The sequence below is a fragment of the Macaca thibetana genome, chromosome 5 (genome assembly GCF_024542745.1).
Source record: "Macaca thibetana thibetana isolate TM-01 chromosome 5, ASM2454274v1, whole genome shotgun sequence".
Taxonomy (NCBI): Eukaryota; Metazoa; Chordata; class Mammalia; order Primates; family Cercopithecidae; genus Macaca; species Macaca thibetana.
The window spans coordinates 19,690,497-19,711,306 of record NC_065582.1 but is presented as its reverse complement, the minus strand read 5'-3'; the positions used below and the strand labels follow the sequence as shown (position 1 = coordinate 19,711,306).

Below are 20,810 nucleotides of genomic sequence, written 5' to 3'. Positions count from 1 at the left end.
TCCAGTGACACAATTTCAGAATTTATCATCTGTGCTCCTACAATTTTAAAATCTGATGAATTGGAAATTCTGATTACTGATGGATGTGGTATTTTCACAGAACCTGAAGCTGCAAATAGTATTTTGTGATGGCAATAAGGGTTTCACTAAACCTGCATTTATAACTGTCAGCTGAGATAAAGACAGAAGAAATTGATCCTGATTATCATGATGATCTGGAGTTGACTGCCACACAATGAGAGCAAAAAGAATTTTCTTTAGCTACTAGAGGATTCAGTAGTGTTTTTTTGTTTTCTTTTTTTTGTGGCTTCATGCACAGTGATAACTGTAGATGGGTAATTGCAGCTGCTCTACTCAAGAATAAAGCCATTACGGGCTTCAGCTCCTTGAAGATAAAGTGCTGGTGGAGACAGAGAGACTCCATTTGTTTGGGAGAAAGTAAGAGAGGAGAACAAGAATTTCTCCATGGTAATCCAGAGAATTCTTTTAGATTTTATCCAAGACCACCAAGATGGGGCCTCTATGAGTCTGCAAGAACCACAGCATTACTGGGGTTGGGGTACATCGAATGCAAATACAACTTAGATCACAACACCCGAGTCCAAATGCAGATACAACGTACATTACAAGACCCAAGTCCTTGGAAAGTCTTGGAAAGTCTTCTCAAGAAGGACAGGTACAAACAAGCCCAAACTACTAAGACTACAATAAATACCTAACTCTTCAATGCAAAAACAGTAAAAAAATATTTACAAACCTCAAGACCACCCAGGAAAACCTAATTTCACCAGATAAACTAAATAAGGCACCAGGGACCAGTACTTGAGAAACAGAGATATGTGACTTTTCAGACAAAAAATTCAAAATAGCTATTTTGGGGAAACTCAAAGCAATTCAAGATAACACAGAGAAGGAATTAAAAATTCTATCAGATAAATTTAATAAAGAGATTGAAATAATTAAAAAGAATCAAGTGGAAATTCTGGAGTTGAAAGATGCAATGGACATACTGAAGAATGCATCAGAGTCTCCTAATAGCAGAATGGATCAAGCAGAAGAAAGAATTAGTGAGCCTAAAGACAGATTGTTTGAAAATACAAAATCAGAGGACACAAAAGAAGAAAGAATGAAAAACAACAAACATGCCTACAAGATCTAAAAAAGAGAGAATATAGTTATTTTAAATATATATACACCCAACATGGGAGTAGTCAGGCACATAAAGCAAATGTTATTAGAGATAAAGAAAGAGACCCAATACAATAGTAGCTGGAAATCTCAACACCCTACTTTCAGGATTAGCCAGATATTCCAGACAGTAAATCAACGAAGAAATATTAGACTTAATCTGCACTATAGACCAAGTGGACCTAATAGATATTTATAGAACATTCTATCCAATGGCTGCAGAATACACATTCTTCTCCTCAAAATATAGATCATTTTCAAGGATAGATAATATATTAGGTCACAAAACAAGTCTTAAAACATTCAAAAAATTGAAATTATATCAAGCACCTTCTCTGACCATAATGGCATAAAACTATAAATCAATAACAGGAGGAATTTTGGAAACTATAAAAACACATGGAACTTTAAAATATGCCCTGAATGACCAGTGGGTTAATAAGGAGATTAAGATAAAACAGAAAAATGTATTAAAACAAATGGTAATGTAAACATGACATAACAAAACCTATGGGATGCAACGAAAGCAGTACTAAGAGAGAAATTTATAGCTATAAGCACCTATATATAAAAAAAAGAAAAACATCAAATAAATAACATAATTATGCCTCTTACAGAAGTAGAAAAGCAAGAGCAAACCAAACCCAAAGTTAATAGAAAAAATAATAAAGATCGGAGCAGAGATAAATGAAAATGAAACAAAGAAAACAATACAAAAGATCAATAAAAGTTGTTTTTTTGAAAAGATAAAATTGACAAACCTTTAACCAGACTAAGAAAAAAGAGGGAAGACCCAAATAAATAAAATTAGAGATGAAAAAAGAGAGACAGTACACTAATACCACAGAAATGCAAAGAATCACTAGTGGCTACTATTAGCAACCATAAGCAAATAAATTGGAAAATCTAGATGAAACAGCCAAATTTCTAGATACATACAACCTACCATGAATTAAGCAAGAAGAAATTCAAATTCTGAGCACACCAAAAGCAAAGTACTGAGATTAAGTCATAATAAAATGTCTCCTGGCAAATACAAGCCTGGGACCTAATGTCTTCACTCCTGAATTCCACCAAACATTTAAGGAAAAACTAATAACAATCCTACTCAAACTATTAAAAGAAAATAGAGGAGGAGGGAATATTTCCAAATGCATTCTGTGAGGTCAGTTTTACCCTGGTACCAAAAGCAGACAAAGACACATTGAAAATAAAGGAAAACTGTAGGCCAATATCACTGATGAATATTAATACAAAAATCCCAACAAAATATGAGCAAATAAAATTCAACAACACATTGAAAAGATTCATCATGATCAAGTAGGATTTATCCCAGGGATGCAAGGATAGTTCAACATATGCAAATCAGTCAATGTGATACATCATATCAACAAAACAAAGGACACAACCATATGATTATTTCTATTGATGCTGATAAAGCATTTGATAAAATTCAACATCCTTCATGATAAAACCTTCAAGAAACTGGGTGTAGAAGGAATATAACTCAACATAATAAAAGCTGTATATGACAGACCCACAGCTAGTATCATTCTAAATGAGGAAAAATGGAAAACTTTTCCTTTAAGATCTGGAACATGACAAGGATGCCCAGTTTCACCACTGTTATTCAATAGTATTGGAAGTTCTAGCTAGAGCATCAGACAAGAGAAAGAAATAAAGGCACATAAGTTGGAAAGGAATAAGTGAAATTATCCTTGTTTGCAGATGATATGGTCTTATATTTGGAAAAGCCTACAGACTCCACCAAAAAACTATTAGAACTGATAAGTTCAATGAAGTTGCAGAATGCAAAACTAACATACAAAAATCAGTTGCATTTCTATATGCCAACAGCAAAGGATCTGAAAAAGAAAGAAAAAAGTAATCCTATTTACAATAGATACAAATAAAATAAAATACCTAGGAAATAATCCAAGAAGTGAAAGATGTCTACAATAAAAACAATAAAACATTCATGAAAGAAATTGAAGAGGACACCAAAACATGGAAATATGCTCCATGTTTATGGATTAGAAACATCAATATTTTAAAAATGTCCATACTACCCAAAGCAATCTACAGATTCATTGCAACCCCTATCAAAATATCAATGACATTCTTCACAGAAATAGGAAAACAATCCTAAATTTTATATGGAACCATAAAAGACCCAGAATAGCCAAAGTTATCTTAAGCAGAAAGAAGACAACTGGAGGAATTATATTGCCTGACTTCAAATTATACTACAGAGCTATAGTAACCAAAATGACATGGTGCTGGCATAAAAACAGACACATAGACCCAAGCAACCAAATAGAGAACCCAGATATAAATCTATATATCTACAGTGAACTCTTTTTGACAAAAGTGCTAAGGACATACATTGAGGAAAGGACAATTTCTTCAATAAATGATACTGGGAAAACTGGATATTTATATGCAAAAGAATAGAACTAGACCCCTATCTCATCATATAAAAAATCAAATCAAATGGATGAAAGACTTAAATATAAGACCTCAAGCTATGAAATTACTAAAAGAAAATATAAGACCTTAAACTATGCAATTACTAAAATAAAATATTGGGAAAACTCCCCAGGACACTGGTGTGGGCAAAGATTTCCTGACAAGCACAGGCAACCAAAGAAAAATGGACAAATGGAATCACATCAAGTTAAAAAGCTTCTGCACAGCAAAGGAAACAGTCAACAAGGTGAAGATACAACCCACAGAATGGGAAAGAATATTTCCAAACTACCCATCTGACAAGGGATTAATAATCAGAATATATAAGGAGCTCAAACAACTCTAGAGGAAAAAATTTAATAATCTAATTTTAAAATGGGCAAAAGATCTGAATAGACATTTCTCAAAAAAGACCTACAAATGGCAAACAGATATAGGAAAAGGTGCTCAACATCATTGGACATCAGAGAAATGTACATCAAAACTACAACGAGATATCATCTCACCCCAGTTAAAATAGCTTTTATCGAAAAGATAAAATAGCTTTTATCAAAAAGGCAATAACAAATACTGGTGAGGATATGGAAAAAGGGAAACTTTACTTCTTGGTAGGAATGTGACCGAGAGGTCACAGTCCACCGCTCTGTCTCTCCCTGCCTTGGGTAAGAAAAGGTTTCCCTAGCTTGGGAAGAGGAAAATAAGCTATGTAGGGAAGTACAGATTTGAGAAAGATAATATATTTTTTTAAATGAACCCCAGTGGGTTCATTTCTGTTCCCTGTGATCAACCACTATGGAGAACATTTTGGAGGTACCTCAAAAAGCCCAAAATAAAGCTATTATATGATCCATCAGTCCCACTGCTAGGTATATAACCCCCCAAAAAGAAATCAGTGTACCCAAGAGATATATACACTCTCATGTTTATTGCAACACTATTCACAATTACCAAGATTTAGAAGCAATCTGTGTCCATCAACAGATGAATGGATAAAGAAAATGTGGTACATATACATAACAGAGTACTATTCAGCTACCAAAAGAATGAGATCCTATCATTTGCAACAACTTGAATGGAACTGGAGGTCATTATGTTAAGCGAAATAAGCCAGGCACAGAAAGACAATTTGTGCATGCTCTCATTTATTTCTGGGAGCTAACAATGAAAACAACTGAACTCATGGATATAGAGAGTAAAAGGATGGTGACCAGAGGCTGGGAAGAGTAGTGGGTGGGGGACATGGAGATGGTTAATGGGTACAAAAACAATTAGAAAGAATGAATAAGACCTAGTATTTGCTAGCACAACAGCATGACTACAGCCAAAAGTAATTTAATTATACATTTAAAAATAACTAAAAGACTGTAACTGGATTGTTAGTAACACAAAGGATAAACGCTTGAATTGATGGATACCTTATTTACCCTGATGTGAATAATATGCATTGCATACCTGTATCAAAATATCTCACGTAACCCATAAATACATATGCCTACTATGTATGCACACAAATTAAAAATTAAAACGAAAAATATAATGTGTTGGCTGAGGGTTAGAAAATATAGAATGGGTGGCAGGTATGATTCCATCTTGAAGCACCAGGAACTGAACCACCAAGACTTCTTATTCCTTTTAATGCTGTTTTTTGTATCTTCTTGTCTTTTGTAGAGATTGTGAACATGTCAACTTAACGACTCTGTGATGAACTGGACTTAATGTAAGGCTTAAGCAAATCCAAGCAGTGCAATGGGCAGGTTAACCATTGTTAACCATTGTTTGTCTTTTTTCTCACCTTGACTCTAGCTAAAGATTGGCCATTTTTAAACACTGGTTTTATATCCTCTCATCCCAAATGTTTTTTCCTATCATTGATGAGGCAACTAGGTGCCTGCAGGGGCAGCCTGATAACTCTTCAACTGAACTGTATCACGTATCTCTTGTTTTCTACCCTGGGACTTCCTTGCTGCCGCTGTTTGGAATTCCTACAGAAGTCATGTCAACCCGTGCTGTTCGTGAACAACCTTAGACATGCAAAGGAATTAACTCCCTTTTAGGAAAGCTACCCATTCCCTTAGAGAGCATCCAGGAGGATTGAAGTCCCAGTAGCACAAAGAGGTAACCTACCCAGTGATGATTTCTTAGATTGGTTTTTCCTCTTTTCCTGTTTCACTTTTCCCAGTGGGTTCATTTCTGTTCCCTGGGATCATTTTCCCAAATAAACTCTGCACACAATTCCAAATCTCTGGCTCAATTTCTGGAGGAACACAGATCAGATATGGCCTTTCTGTTTTCACCTTTTCAAATCTCCAAATCACTCCCTTACTTTGGCCAGGCAGGTCTTTCTCCAAAAAAAGATCTTATTTGCAACTTTTTATTGAACTCCAGTGGTAAAACACCTCTTCATGGCATACATGATGCTCTGTGCAATATTTGAAGAATCAATTCTAAAGCATGAACAGGCGAGACTCTCAAACGTCAAGGAAGGTAAAAGGAGTGCCGACAGGTCACAGTCCACTACTCACTCTTTCCCTGCCTCGGGTAAGAAAAGTTTTCCCTAGCTATTTTGGGAGGAGGAAAATAAGCTATGCAGGGAAGCGTAGATTTGAGAAAGATAATATTTTTCTTTGATTCTAAGCATATTTTTCATTATGCGCATTAACCGTTTCAGAGAACCCCAATCAATTTCATTCAGTTCACTCATTCATGTATTCAGCAAACTTATACTGAGGAAAGAACTTACTAATGACTTTTCTTATCTCAGCCATGTCCTATATTTAGGAAGCCTTTTTCTTGTCTGGAGGAGGCTGGATTTGGTTAATCTTAGCTCCTTCAGGCTGAGGCTTAATAAGGATCATACACCAATACTGACAGGCAGATGGAAGATTGCGACAAGAAAATGCAGTCAAAAAATTTTCCCTGGGTACTTCTAAAATATTAATGTATGCTCTCCATTATTTCATAAGTGCTGTTTTAGGGTACAAAATCTTCAACCAAGGTACCCAAGTTTAATTATTCATTTCTGCTCCTTATTAGTTATGCAAACTTGAGCAAGTTCCTTAGTTCCTCTAAATCTTATTCTTCTTATTTGTAAAATGAGGATGAAGGAATCCCTACTTCATAAAATTATTTGAGGATTAAATGAGATAATGTGATAAAATACCGATCCCAGTTTTTTCTTTGCATGTTAGAAACACTCAGTAAATGACAGTCTCCTTGTCTTCATCACATTCTCATTCACTGTGCTAAGCAATTAGTTAAAATGAATTACCAGTTGCTTAATAATATATAGAAAGTATGGCTCTTGAGTTTTCTGGACACAGATCTTTAAAGGGCTTGAGAACTCTTGGTCCTATGTTGACATTTCAACTTGCCCTGGAAGAAGAGTTGGTGGCATGGAAGATATGTAGTAGAAAAAGGAATGAGGAAAGTGGTGGCAAGCCACATAAAGCTACTACTTAAAGTATGAATAATTGTGAAAATGTCTATCATACTAGAAATTGGAAAATATAGGGGAAGGGTAATAGTATCCTATGTTTATGTGTATATGTGATGTGGAAAGGGCTGGAGTCTTCTTTCTTCTACATTTCCCTTTTCAAATGTCACTATCATTGGAGTGAGGGTGAATCTCTGGTTAAAAAGATTAGACATTTTGAGAGACGTGGGACAAGAACATAGTGGGGGTGTTGCGGATAATTTTGGCTAAAAAATTTCCTCTTCTTTACTCTGCCATTTATTTCAAGCACTCTTTTACATCTTGGGAGATAATCTCTAATGCCACAGAGCCACAAGCAAAGATTAGGGCTCAGAGAACAGGAGGCAGGGTGCCGGATCCTCAGAACTTGCTCTAGGACCCAAGAGGTTCATTTTGGGAGATTAGTACAGTTGCACAGATTGGAAGAGGAGGCAGGGCAGAACTTCTGACTAGGAATCAAGGTTATTCATAGAGCAAGAACAGTTCCTGGGCTGTAGCCCTCCAGGAAGCACGACATTGGCTGATGGTGCAGGACAGTAGTGAGGAAATCCAGTGCAAACAACTGAGTCAACAACAGATAAACGAAAAGCCTTATTTCTCACTTTACCTAATGGCAAAATAAATGGGTTGTGACATGAAGGATAAATGACAGGTAGCATTTTTTTCTTGTGGAGGCGGTTGTCTAGTCAGCCAAGTCTTCTTTCCACAGAAATGGAATAAGTATGTGAGATAGGTTCCTATCCCAGGACACATCTGTGTGATAATATGATTTATGTCCCTGTACTCTGGCTTTGGGACTACTGGTTAATATGGGGAGAAGGGAGTTAGTTGATCATTTTTTTTGCTTTTCCTCAGCTTACAGCTATTAACTGGGCCTGGGGATTTCTTTAAGCCAGTGAAATTAATGCCAAGGAATCTTCAGCTTTTACTACCATTAATTGCATTTGATCAGCTTCTCTTACTGAAGTTTCAATTTTGTTGGCTGGTGAAATCAGAAATGGAAAGGTTGTAAAGGTAAGGGCGAGTGTAGTCATTTGAAAATGGTCAGGCTTTCTCAGAATACAGCACTATTAGCGGGCAGAAGTACTGATGGGAGGAAGGATGCAATTTGTCTTTATGAGAGGGTTTTAAAAGATGAGTGACTAGTCATGATTGTTATGCCTGTGATTGTGAATATGATTTTAATGGTCTGGACATGAAATAAGTCTAAAAACGGTCACAGGCTTTGATAAGTTGAAAGATGAGTCTGATGGGTCTATTTCAGACTCAGTAGCTGAACAATGATAAACTAGAAAGCTGTAAAAAGTCTCTTTGCTGGAGACTGAAACAATGGCTTGTAATGATCTCTACAGATTCTTGAAAAGTATTCACTTTAATTCAAGGTTATCCCTGAACTCCTGGCCCAATACTTCTGCACTTGATATGAAACTGATTAAAATATTCATAGACTATGTATCACGTAATTTTATACTTGACATTCCAAGATTTATCTTTTTTTTTTTGTTAACTGGCTCAATTCTACAATTTTAGAACTGGAAGAAATATTTTGGATAATTTCATTTAAACTACTTCTCTTAAAGATGTAGAAACATGGTATTCTGAGAAAGTGTAAAGTTACATGGTTACTAAAGTACTGATTGTTTATATAAAATTGAGACTTGTTTTTACAACCTTGAGACTTGTTTTTACACATTCGATAACATAGTAATTCTTTGAAAACTGTTAAGGAAAAATCTTTATAAAGAAAGGCTACTTGGCTTGTATCTCTGGTTTGAAATGCTCTTGGTTTGTGTCAGCAAAAGTAACGGGGGAGGCAAACTACCCTGTATAAGCTCTCATGTGGATTCCTGCAGTAAACTATTGACCAGACTTCATGCTTTCATTCTTGCCTCTCTATAATCTATTTTCTACAAAGTAGCCAGCATCTTCCTTAAAAAATACAAACCAGATAATTTGGCTTCCTTGCATTTAGAATACAATCCACATTCCTTACTGTGGCCTACAAGTCAACATACCATGTTGTCACAGGCTGAATTGTGTCTCCCCCAAAATAATGTATTAAAGTCCTAATCCATAGTACCTCAGGATATGCATGTAATTGAAGATGTAGTCTTTAAAAAGGTAATTAAGTTAAAATAAGGTCATTAGAGTGGATCTTCATCCAATACCACTGGTGTCTTTAAAAAAAGAAGAAATTAGGACACACATACACACACACACACACACACACACAGACACACAAGGAGGGAAGATCATGTAAAAATAGTGAAAAGATAGCCATCTACAAGTTAAGGAGAGAGACCTCAGAAGACACCAACCCTGCTTGTCTTGATCTTGGACTTCTAGCCTCCAGAATTGTGAGAAAATAAATTTCTGTTGTTTAAATCACTCAGTGTGTGATACTTTGCTATGACAGCACTAGCAAAGTAATACACAGGCCTGTACCTCTCACTTCTCTTTATAATCCTCGTCTCCTTAACCCTTGCTCCCAAGTTTTATTGTTTTTCATCCTCTTCATTCAGCCCAGTAAACATAAGCATAATAAACATAGTAAATGTGAGCAAAGGTACATGGCATTTGTTATTCTCTATGCCTAGAATCATTTGCATCGTAATATTTGATTGGCTGGCTCCTTTTAGTCCCTTAAAAAAAATGTCACCCAAGGACAAATGTTCTCTTCACTGAGAGGCCTTCCCTGACCTCCCCATTCAAAGTAATCTTTCAATCAGCCTTGGTCACCCTCACATTACCTTGTTCTTTTTATTATTGTGCTCGGTATTAGAAATCATGTTCTTTGTTAGTTTATTTGACTGTGGTCTGTTTCCTTCTCCTGCCCATCCCAAACTAGAGTGTCAGCTCTAGAAAAGCAAAAACTTGTCTCTAATTCTGTGGCAGATGATATATTCCAAAGATGCATGCAATCCATCCCATAGGCTCTTCTAGATCCTTGTCACTATCCCATCCAGAGGGAATCGAAATCCTGCATTCTTGAATCTGGATTTGGTGACTGTCTTGTACCAATAGAATGGGACAAAGTTGTCCCTGCACAACTTCTAAGGCCAAGTCATAAAAGGTGATGCAGCTTTTACATTTTTCAAGGAATATTTACTCTAGAACTCTTTACCTACCATGTAACTGTCATTTCTGAGGCTTCCATACTATGAGGAAATCCAAGTTAGTTCACATGATGGGGCCACATGGGGAGGCTTAAGACGATATGAAGAGAGAGAGGTGCCCAGCTCGTCCCCAGCTACTCCAGCCTTACCTCTACTCAATTTCACCTCAATCGATGTCAGAACCATTCAGTCTGATATTTCCAAATTTCTGACCCACAGAAACCACAAAATATAATAAAACAACTGTTGTTTTAAGTCACTAAGTTTTGAGTGTTTTTTAAACAATTCAGATATGTTTTATTTCATGATTTTATTTCTTACTGTCTATTGTGCTGTCAGTTCACAGGGCTTAGGTTTCAGCAGCTCAGGCTCTTTTTTGTTTGTTCTCACGGAGCGTGCTTCCCTGGGTGGAGCAGGCTGGCACTCACTTGAATCCAGGATGCCTTCTCTTTGGCATCCTTCTTTTTCTAGTCATCTTCCTTCATACTTTTCAGAAAGCTATCTCAAGTTTTAGAGTGCTTAATATTCTTAATATGCACACTCACACCGATTCTGTGGGCAAGAATCTTTTCCTTAACTTGTTTGCTTATAACAAGCCAATAGCATGCTGGGTGACATTAGAGACTTCCAGGTTTGCCATGGTAACATGTGTGGACCATTCTCTTGTGAACAGTGCCCATTCTCTTGGTGTTTACGATATTACCTTTCTTGTAGATTCCCATATAGGTGGCCAAAGGAACAACTCCAAGTTTTCTAAAAAGCTTAGAGAACATATAATGGGTGCTTCCTCTTTTTCCCTTTTTGTTTGTCATTTTGGCAAATTACAAAAGAGATGGCGGTTCCAGATGAAAAGTTGGGGTGCTTTGTTTTCAACAGTACGTACTGGCATAGATCACAGTAAAAGGCACAAAACAATATGTATATTATTGATGTTATTATTCTCATCTGTTCCATAAGAAACCCCATTCCCTCAGTTTCCTCACTTGAGTTCTTGAAGTCCCTTTATAAATTATATAGCATTGTACTCCCAAGCAAGCCTATCATTTGTCCTCTGGTGCCTGAAATTTTTGTTCTTATTCTGACTCTAGGGATGGTTGGAGTCAAGGTAACTGACAGACCCCTCAGAGAGGTGCTCATGCTTGTCTATGTTATCTTATCTCTTCCCTCCATCCTAGAGGGAAGATATCTGGAGTATAGTCCACCCACTACTTTCCACGCGCCAACAGTGTCCCCCACCCGTACTGGATCATAATCTTGTAAAAGAGGCTAAAGAGAAATTTAGCCATATGCTTTTAGTGTCTCACAGATACTTTGAATATTAGGTTCTGCTACTTTATTATGGTTCCCTCCTTCTAGGGAGTAGAAGTGAATCCAGGGAAATTGAACAGGAATATAGTCTGAATGATAATGACAATTGCCCCTCCTTTATAATAGCAACTCATTGTTCTTGGAACAAACTTGCTAAGTTTTATTTCCTTATCTGTAACATTGGTCCATAGCAATATTTGCCCAAGGGGTTGTTTGAGGGTTAAATATGGTAATGTATATCAAGTTTCTAAGAAACAGCCTGTTATGTATTACGACTCAGTAGCTGTTAGCTGCCCCTATTGTTGCTAAATGTTAAGCCCTGAGATAAAATTTAACTAAAATCTTTGATACATATCTATACGTGAATGCATTCTATACTTACTTTCTTAAAATGTGACTTAAGCACAGATATCTGAGTACCTATTTGTATTTCTCAATATTCAAGTGCTGTTGTTGCAATTTTTAGCCTCTTCATATTAATAATTTAAAAACTCTACCTTTGAAAATAATAATCACAGAAAATTGACAAAAGGCTACTCTGTATTCTTAAGGGCAGTAATTATAATTATGCAGAGCAGAAGGTAAAATTATAATTTGTTGGCTATTTTATTATGCGGTACCAAATATTTATCACAGTATTAGTGAAAGAGCCATAAACTTTAGCAGACTTATAAGATATAGCAATGAATACACTACTATTGAGGAAATAGAATCATTATAATGCAAGAAAATGCCTGAGTTTCATTAGATCCTAAGGGACATAGAGCTAGGTTAGACTTGTGGGAATCAATAGAACTTGTTTTTCATCTTACGTGAACAAGTGATGCTGAAATGACTCAGATTTATATACATCATAAATAGCAGTACTGGACTTTGACTGCTTTTTTTTTCTCTTGGAGTTAAACTTCTCATGTAAGAATTTATGAGATAGAAAAAACTCAGCGAAGGGGAATCAACTGAGGCCAACTGCTGTGTGGGGAAAATCAAGAGTTTGTATGTCTAGACTTGCCATCCTCACATATCTTGATAAATATTAGAGAGGTGATATTAGCAAGTGTTTACAATGACAATTCATTTTCCTAGTTTTGGCTCATTGGCTGAGGCAAAGAAATTAATAGCTTTATTTTATTTTATAGCATGAGCAGCACTTTGTGTGTGATATGAAAGCTGCTTATGTGATTGATGTGTTCATTGCATCTTATGGCTTATGATAATAAGTGCATATATCATACAACAAGAACTAAAACAGATATGTTGTATAATGTGCTCATCTCATTCTATTTTCATTATGTTTTTTTATCCACAAACACTGCACAAGATGTACATGCTTGAGTACTTGCCTGCATTCTTGTACATTCCAAACTTCAAATATTGCTGTTTTGAAAGTCTGCTAGGATGGGCTTTCTACTTCACACTCCTTGAAATTGATCTGGTAGGAAGAGCATAATATTTCAAACCACCCCATTGCAATATAAGCATTAGAAGCTTACTAAAAGGCTTTTTATGTTGACGATAGTCTAGTTATACAGACTTGCTCAGTAACAGTAATCGTCTTGGCGTGTTTCAGAACTCTAGTGGCCACACATTTTTTAGAAATGTAAATGGCATTCTCTACTAAGTTAGAAGCTCAAGTGGATTCAGGAATGGTATCGTATATATGGTATTTGTTTATAACTTTCTAAAATTCTTCTACTTTCCTGAAATACCTGGTGATAAGCTTGAAACACATTTTTAAAAATTCAGCATCCAAAGGTAGGGGACCTATCTCTGTTTCCATAGGAGGGCAGTATAATATTGGAAAGAAAACATAAGAACTTGAAGGTAGTTTTTCGTGTCTTATAATTAAACCATTTCTTGCAAGGGGAGTGGATGGTATTTCAAATCACACTAATAAATCTGTGGGTTAATAACATGTGAGTTAGAACAGCCATGCACCATAATCACTGCCGGGGATTCATTTGTCTCTTTTTACACAGTATATTGACTTTTCCCCTCAAGAATGTAACAAGGAAAGAACTTTATAAAATTCTCTTGTCTTTAAACTCTGCTTGTTAATATATTCCTGTTGCCACTCATCTATTAGTAATTTCCTGACAGGTAACTATTGCTGTTATAATTGGAAATAGTCTTGAAAAAGTAGTTGCTGTGTTTCTGGAGAAACTTATTACTGGTAATTGCCTGTATAATGAATTGCAAGAACTAGATGACTTCAGCCGAGATCAAAAGTGACCATTAACTCACCTATCTGCAAACTAAGATTTCTGGGACTTGTGTCTTATGGCAATTTCATTTCTTTTTCACTTTTTAAAAGACTCAGCCTTCTTCTGTCAAGTTCATAAGTATCAGCTAACATACATTTAATACTTACCTTGTCTTGTGAGACTTTTCCAGCGGATGAAAAAGCATCTTTATTAATTCAGAAATACGGGAGTAGAGGGAATTGTTTGTGCATCTTGATTAAAAAATAAACTAAGCAGGCAATTAAATTGCATATAGGATATTTTAGAGACTGACAGCTTCTCATTAAAATTGATTTTAGGATAATTTCGTACACTGACATGAAGTCTATCAGATTGTAGTTTTGGTTTTTTAGCTCAGACAACCCAACACTTTCTTCACTCTTGAAAAAGGACGTAGATTACAAGTTGGTGCTTTTAATAACCAATGATTTTTTCCTTTGCTCATCTCTCTTCACCTTTTTTTTCCTTTGTGAAAGCAGGGATAGAATTTGAAAAGTGATGGGACTGAGAATCCTTGAGCACTAAGAGTTTGGTTTCTTGAGGTTCCTTAAGGAGGTTCGGGGGAGACTGAGAAAAAAGGCAATGTGGAAAATGGTTCAAAGACAAGAATGAGAGGTAATAGATTCTCTCCTTGAGGAAATGCTAGTCAGACTCTAAATTTTCTTCTCAACTACACCCTGACTTTTGGGCTTCTGTGTTTGTCTCTGCATTGCTCAATTTTAGCAAGAAGCTTTCCAAGTCAGTTTAACCAGAGTCCTCCACTCACGATACTTAGTTGGGTTCCTTATTCCCCACAATCCCCTGGTGATGTCTGATCACTGTAGCATGCCTTTAGCAAGAAACCTAGTCAGTTGGCTTAGCCTAAATCTCCCCTAATTCTTGATGTTTTTTCTTAGTGATTTTTTATCCAATGACCCTCACCCTTCTTCTTGTCTATGAATTTCCACTCTTCTTGTTCTATTTGGAGTTGAGCTCAATTTCTCTCTCCAACTGCAATGCCTCATTGCAGTGGTCTCTATACCTATATATATAGTACCCAGTGGATAAAGTTTTCCTTTCTTTAACAAATAAATGAATAATCTTGTTCAATAACAGTTATGATTCTGTGACTCAGATAGGATTAGATTCATTATTAGGCTCTTGAATCTCTCACCTAAGTGAGAAGGCTTTGAAGACTTTGTCTTCACTCCCGACTGATTGTTGGGGATCCATTGGTGAGACAGACTCTGGAACCATTGCTCTGGACAAATATATGCTGAAGCTGGTAAGGACAGATTTTGATTCTTGAGATTCTGATATACTCTCTAAAGCTGGGTTAGAGTCCCAGGCTTCTTATTTTTTTTTCTTTTTTTTTGAAATGGAGTTTTGCTCTTGTTGCCCAGACAGGAGTGCAATGGTACCATCTTGGCTCACTGCAACCTCCGCCTCACAGGTTCAAGCAATTCTCCTGCCTAAGATTCCCAAGTAGCTGTGATTATAGGCATGCGTCACCATACCCAGCTAATTTTGTATTTTTAGTAGAGACACCATGTTGGACAGGCTGGTGTTGAATTCCTGACCTCAGGTGATCTGCCTGCCCAAATCCCAAAGTGCTGATATTATAGGCGTGAGCCACCATGCCTGGGCTGGCTTCTTTTGAAAGGTATCTCTTGAATTGAAAGGTCTTCTTTCTTTCTCTGTTTTGAGTGGGAATTATTCCTTGACTCTCTGGGCTGGAAGGTTTTCTTTCTGGTTCTCTGTTTTGAGTGGCGATTACTCCCTGACTACTGGGCTGGAAATTTTTTCCTGGCTCTTTGTGAGGCCTTCTTGCTCTCTGTATTTAACCCTGGTTCTTCTATGAGAACTTCTCAGCTGACCAAAACCCCTCTTCTTGACCTCCTGCTGTTATGATGCTATACCAGATCTGTTACCTGCTTGTTGTTGGCATGATTTTGTTGAAGATGATTTGGAACTTCCCTCTTTAGGAAACATAAGGTCTCCGCAGATGAGCTCCTCTAAGACCTCTCTCTTTTCATTACCTTCGCTCCTCCTTCTTTTGGTTTTCCCACCAGCTCCTGCTATCTTCCCTCCAGTTCACTTGCACTCTTTGATGTGCTCCCTTCAGCTCCCTACCTCCTCCATCTCTCTGTCTACCCCTGCCAGACCTTTTCCTTCTCACTCTGGGGCATGCATCACTTACACTTAAGGTCTCTTGTCATTATCAGGGGCTTCCAAGGGACTCAGGATCCCCTAAATCCAATGTCCTGAGGCTGAAACGACAAGGCTAATTGGAAATAGATGAAATATTTTAATTACTCAGGTGGGCTTTGGAGACACTCAGAAAACTGCTAGATATCTTCTCAGTGTAGAAGGTGGTCTACAGCCTCCATAAGATACACATCAGGGGAAAAGAAAATCCTAAAAGTCTTCTGATTCATGGTTGTTAACAAGAAATTCAAACAGGTTTTCCCCCCTTTGAGTAATCTGCCTGTGAAACTAAGATCTTGTGTCTTATCAGAGCATTTTTTTTTTGTGCTTTATGTTGACATTTATTATGTCCTTGATTACTGAAAATAAGGTAAGTATTGTTTTACAGTGATCTGTAATCCTGTTTAATCAAGTGTTCAAACGATCAGAAGTTTTTGACCATCTCCAAACATTAAATTCTCAATGAAATGTTCTTGTTCTTGAGATGACTTTGAGATTTCCTAGAGGGCCCCTGCAAATTTTAAAGGATTTGTTCTTTCATCTTGTAAAAAGAGACATGTTAAATGAATTAGGTTAATTTGACATGTTAAATATATAAGCAGAATGGGAGAAAGTTATTTGCAGACTATTTATCTGAGGGGTTAATGTCCAAAATGTGTAAGAAACTCCTGCAACTTAATAGCAAAAAGACAAATGTATTAGACTGTTCTTGCATTGCTATAAGGAAATACCTGAGACTGGATAATTTATAAAGAAAAGAGGTATAATTGGCTTATGGTTCTGTAGGATGTACAGGAAGCATAGCAGCTTCTGTTTCTGGGGAGACCTCAGGAAACTTCCGATCATGGCAGAAGGTGAAGGGGGAACAGGCATCACACATGGTGGGAGCAGGAGCAACATAGGGAGTCAGGGGGTAGGTGCCACACACTTGTAAATGGCCAGATCTCACAAGAACTCACTATCGCGAAGGTAGCATTAAGCTATCTGCTCCCATGACCCAAACACCTCCCACCCTGCCCTACCTCCAGCATTGGGGATTATAATTCAACATGAGATTTGGGTGGAGACAAATATCCAAACTATGTTGACAAATAACTGGACAAAGGAATTAAATAGACATTTCTCTAAAGAAGACATAAATGGCCAACAAAGAATGTGAAAAAATGCTCAGTGTCAATAATCATAAGGGAAATGCAAATGAAAATTACAATGCAATATTACCTCACACATGTTAGGATGGTAACTATAAAAGCAAAGCAAAACAAAACAAATGATGACAAGTGTTGCAGGGATGTAGAGAAAACAAGCGAAAAACAACCCCATTAAAAAATGGGTGAAAGACATGAACTTCTCCAAAGAAATCATACAAGCAGCCATCAAACATATTTAAAAAGATGCTATACCTCATTAATCATCAGAGAAATGCAAACCATATCCACAAGGAGACAACACCTCACACCAGTCTGAATGGCTACTATTAAAAAGTCATAAAACAACAGTTGCTGGCAAGGCTGCAGAAAAAAGGGAATGCTTATGCACTATTGGTGGGAATGTAAATTAGTTCAGCCACTATGGAAAGCAGTTGGAAGATTTCTCAAAGAACTTACAACTACCATTCAACGCAGCACTCCCATTACTGAGTAATATCGGAGAGCACTTAGTTGTGTGTCCCCACCCGAATCGCATGTTGAAATCTCATCCACAGTGTTGGAGGTGAGGCTTGGTGAGAGGTGTTTTCATCACAGGGGCAGGTCCTTCATGAATGGCTTGGACCATCCTCTTGTTGATAAGTGGCCTCTGCCTCTGAGTTCACACCATTTAAAAGTGTGTGACGCCTCCCCCAGCCCCTTTCTCTCTTGCTCCTACTTTTACCACGTGAAGTATCTGCTCCTGCTTCACCTTCTGCCATCAGTAAAAGCTTCCTGAGGACTTCCCAGAAGCAGATGCTGGTGCCATGCTTCCTGTGGAGCCTGCAAAACTCTCAACCAATATAACCACTTTTCCAATAAATTACTCAGTCTCAGATATTTCTTTATAGCAATGCAAGAATGGCCTATTACAATATTCTAAAGAAAACAAAGTGTTTTACCTACATGTTCATCTCAGCACTATTCACAATAGCAAAGACAAGGTATCAACTCAGGTGCCCATCAGTGTTGTATTGAATAAAGAAAATATGGTACACATACACCATGGAATACTATGTAGGCATAAAGAAAAATAGAATAATGTCCTTTCTAGGAACATGGATGCAGCTGGAAGCTATTATCCTAAGTAACACAAGAACAGAAAAACAAATGCCGCATATTTTCACTTAAAACTGGGAGCTAAACATTGAGTACTCATGGACATACAGATGTCAATAATAGACACTGGGGACTATTGTAGCAGGAAATGGGAGGGGGCAAGGGTTGAAAAACTAACTACTGGGTATGACGCTCAGTACCTGGGTGACAGGATCATTCATTCGTACTCCAAACCTCAACATCACATAATGTACCCAGGTAACAAAGCCGCACATGTACCCACTGACTCGAACATAAAAGTTGAAAAAATGTGCAGTTTTAATTGTACATCAATTATACCTCAATGAAGTTGTTTTAAAAATTTTATGGAAAGGCATGTCAAATAAGAGATGTTGCTTTTCTGCAAATACATAAAAGAAAAGATGCTTTTTCTTTTCCTAGATTATATTTGTATGGGTGAATATTACGTATGTAGGCATTATATTCATTGTAATAAGATTGTATGAAGGTCATAGAAAATTGCCAGTATCTTGTTGTGTGGTTTTTATTTTTGTTGTATGTCACAGAAATAACCAAATTTTCTTGTCATGTGAAAGCTCATCAGATATTTAGAAACAGAAATGTTTATGAAACTGTGAACCACAAATCAAGCAGATAAAAATTAATTACATGGAACTGAATGAACTGACAAAGAGTGACTGTGGTTTTGTTTGGAATATTGCTGGTAATTTAATGTTTTATTTTCCAGATTTAAGGAATCCTGTTCCTCTTTTCTCTTAAGCTATCCGTAACTTACAGCAATTTGGTAAAGTATATCTTTGTGAACAGAGATGAAACATTTATTGTTTTTCCCTATCTGGTCTTTCCAAAATTTGTAAACTATTATTAAGTATTCTTATCATCCTGGCAATATAATTATTTGCATAAGTTCGATAAGAATCTGTTCTCCTTGTAACAGAATAGAATTGGAAAAATTAATTGTTTTACTAAGACTTTGACTGGAATGTCATATCAGAAAATGGTGTGCATAGAAGCTGACTTTAAGAAACAACAGCAGATTTTATGGGGTCGATGCTTACAAAGCCCTCTTGGGAAACCTGGCCTGGTACCTCGCTCATAGCATTCCCAGTTTTACATCTACGTAAGGAGATCACTTTTTGGCAGGCTCAGGAACCTCAGGATATTGTGGGAATCTCAAGAAAAGACGAATTCTCTGAAATCTGTGGTTACCACAAGAAAAATCTGGTGGTGAGTTCTTGGCTTGGCTTCCTGGGCTCAAGGGGCTTTGAAAAAATCTAATCTAAAATTCCTTATTAAAGGTCTACTTGGTCAATGACTCTTGTTGCACTTATGTAAATAATCAGGCTTAATCTAATGAGATTAGATTCATTTTGTAAACGAGGTCCAAAGGAGGGTGATTGTAGAAATTTTGTTTCCATGGAAAATTATCATGCACCCTTGTGGGCATTAGATTATAATCCTGTTCATTTGAGTGATTTTTTGCCTCTTTGTAAACTTCATTTTCTCCCTTGTTATTCATGTATAAACTGGACTATATCCTGAATTATTCTAGTTTCTTCCATATCTGGTTACAATTCTCCAAACTAATGTTTCCATTTTTTTCCCACTCTCCTGACTTGGCATCGTTGATAACTAAAACTGCTCTTTTCCTGAAGCATTACAAGCTGAGGCTAGATGAGTTATCATAAACTACCAAAAAAATCACAGCAGATCATGTACTGACAACCTCCATGCCTGCTGCTGTGTGGGCCACTCAGGCAGTTCACCCAAACACCCAATGCCATCACCAAAGACATCCCAGTTGCAAGCCAGGATATTTGTCAGATGACCACTGCTGTCCTCCTTCTACCACCTGAAGAGACTTGGAGCACAACATTTTAAAATCTTTTTGACTGGCTGCTTTTAGGACTCAAAAGCTGGCATGACTAATAATCTTTGTTTTTATTTTGTTTCCACAGAAATTTTCCTCATTAAATGCCTGAATGCTTGCACCATACAGCAAATATCCACTGCTATTAGGTCCCAACAGGTGACTCAGCTGGCTGTTAATGAACAGTTTGGTCAAAGGTGAGAAAACAGACTTATATTCTTTGTTTTTCCTTGAACAAGTGCAGGGACTGACAAAGATCCTTTCCTTGATGAAACTCTAAGTAGACTCTTTCAAACTCTCTTCTCAAGCCTTGAGTTTTGGGCTTCTGTGTTCATCTTTGCATCCTTTGTCCAATTTTAGCAAGAACCCTGCTAACTTAGTTTAGCCGGTATTACCTGTCCATGATACTTGATCACCCTAGATACCTGATAGAGTTTTCCTCCACCATCCCCCAGGTGATGTCTGATCACCCTGGCCTGTCTTCAGTAAGAAGCCTGTTAAGTTGGTTTACCCTGAATACCCCTTACCCTATTGTTTCCTCTTAGTGACTTTTCATCCAATGATGCCCACCCTGGTCCTTGTCTTTACATTCCCACTTCTCCTTATTGTCTGAGAAGATGAGCTCATTCTCTTTCTCTCACTGCAGAGGTCCCTACTTGTATTGCAATAGTCTCCTCAAACCAAGTCAGCCTT

The 20,810-nt window shown here is 37.1% G+C and overlaps 1 long non-coding RNA gene across 1 annotated transcript in view; it reads left to right on the top strand.

The window, feature by feature from the left end:
* Positions 1-20,810, top strand: part of LOC126955699 (uncharacterized) — a 59,373-nt gene that overhangs the window by 16,284 nt on the left and 22,279 nt on the right. Inside the window, exon 3 of the long non-coding RNA XR_007726046.1 lies at positions 20,206-20,314. This is a non-coding gene — a long non-coding RNA (uncharacterized LOC126955699). The remainder of the gene's footprint in view (positions 1-20,205; positions 20,315-20,810) is intronic.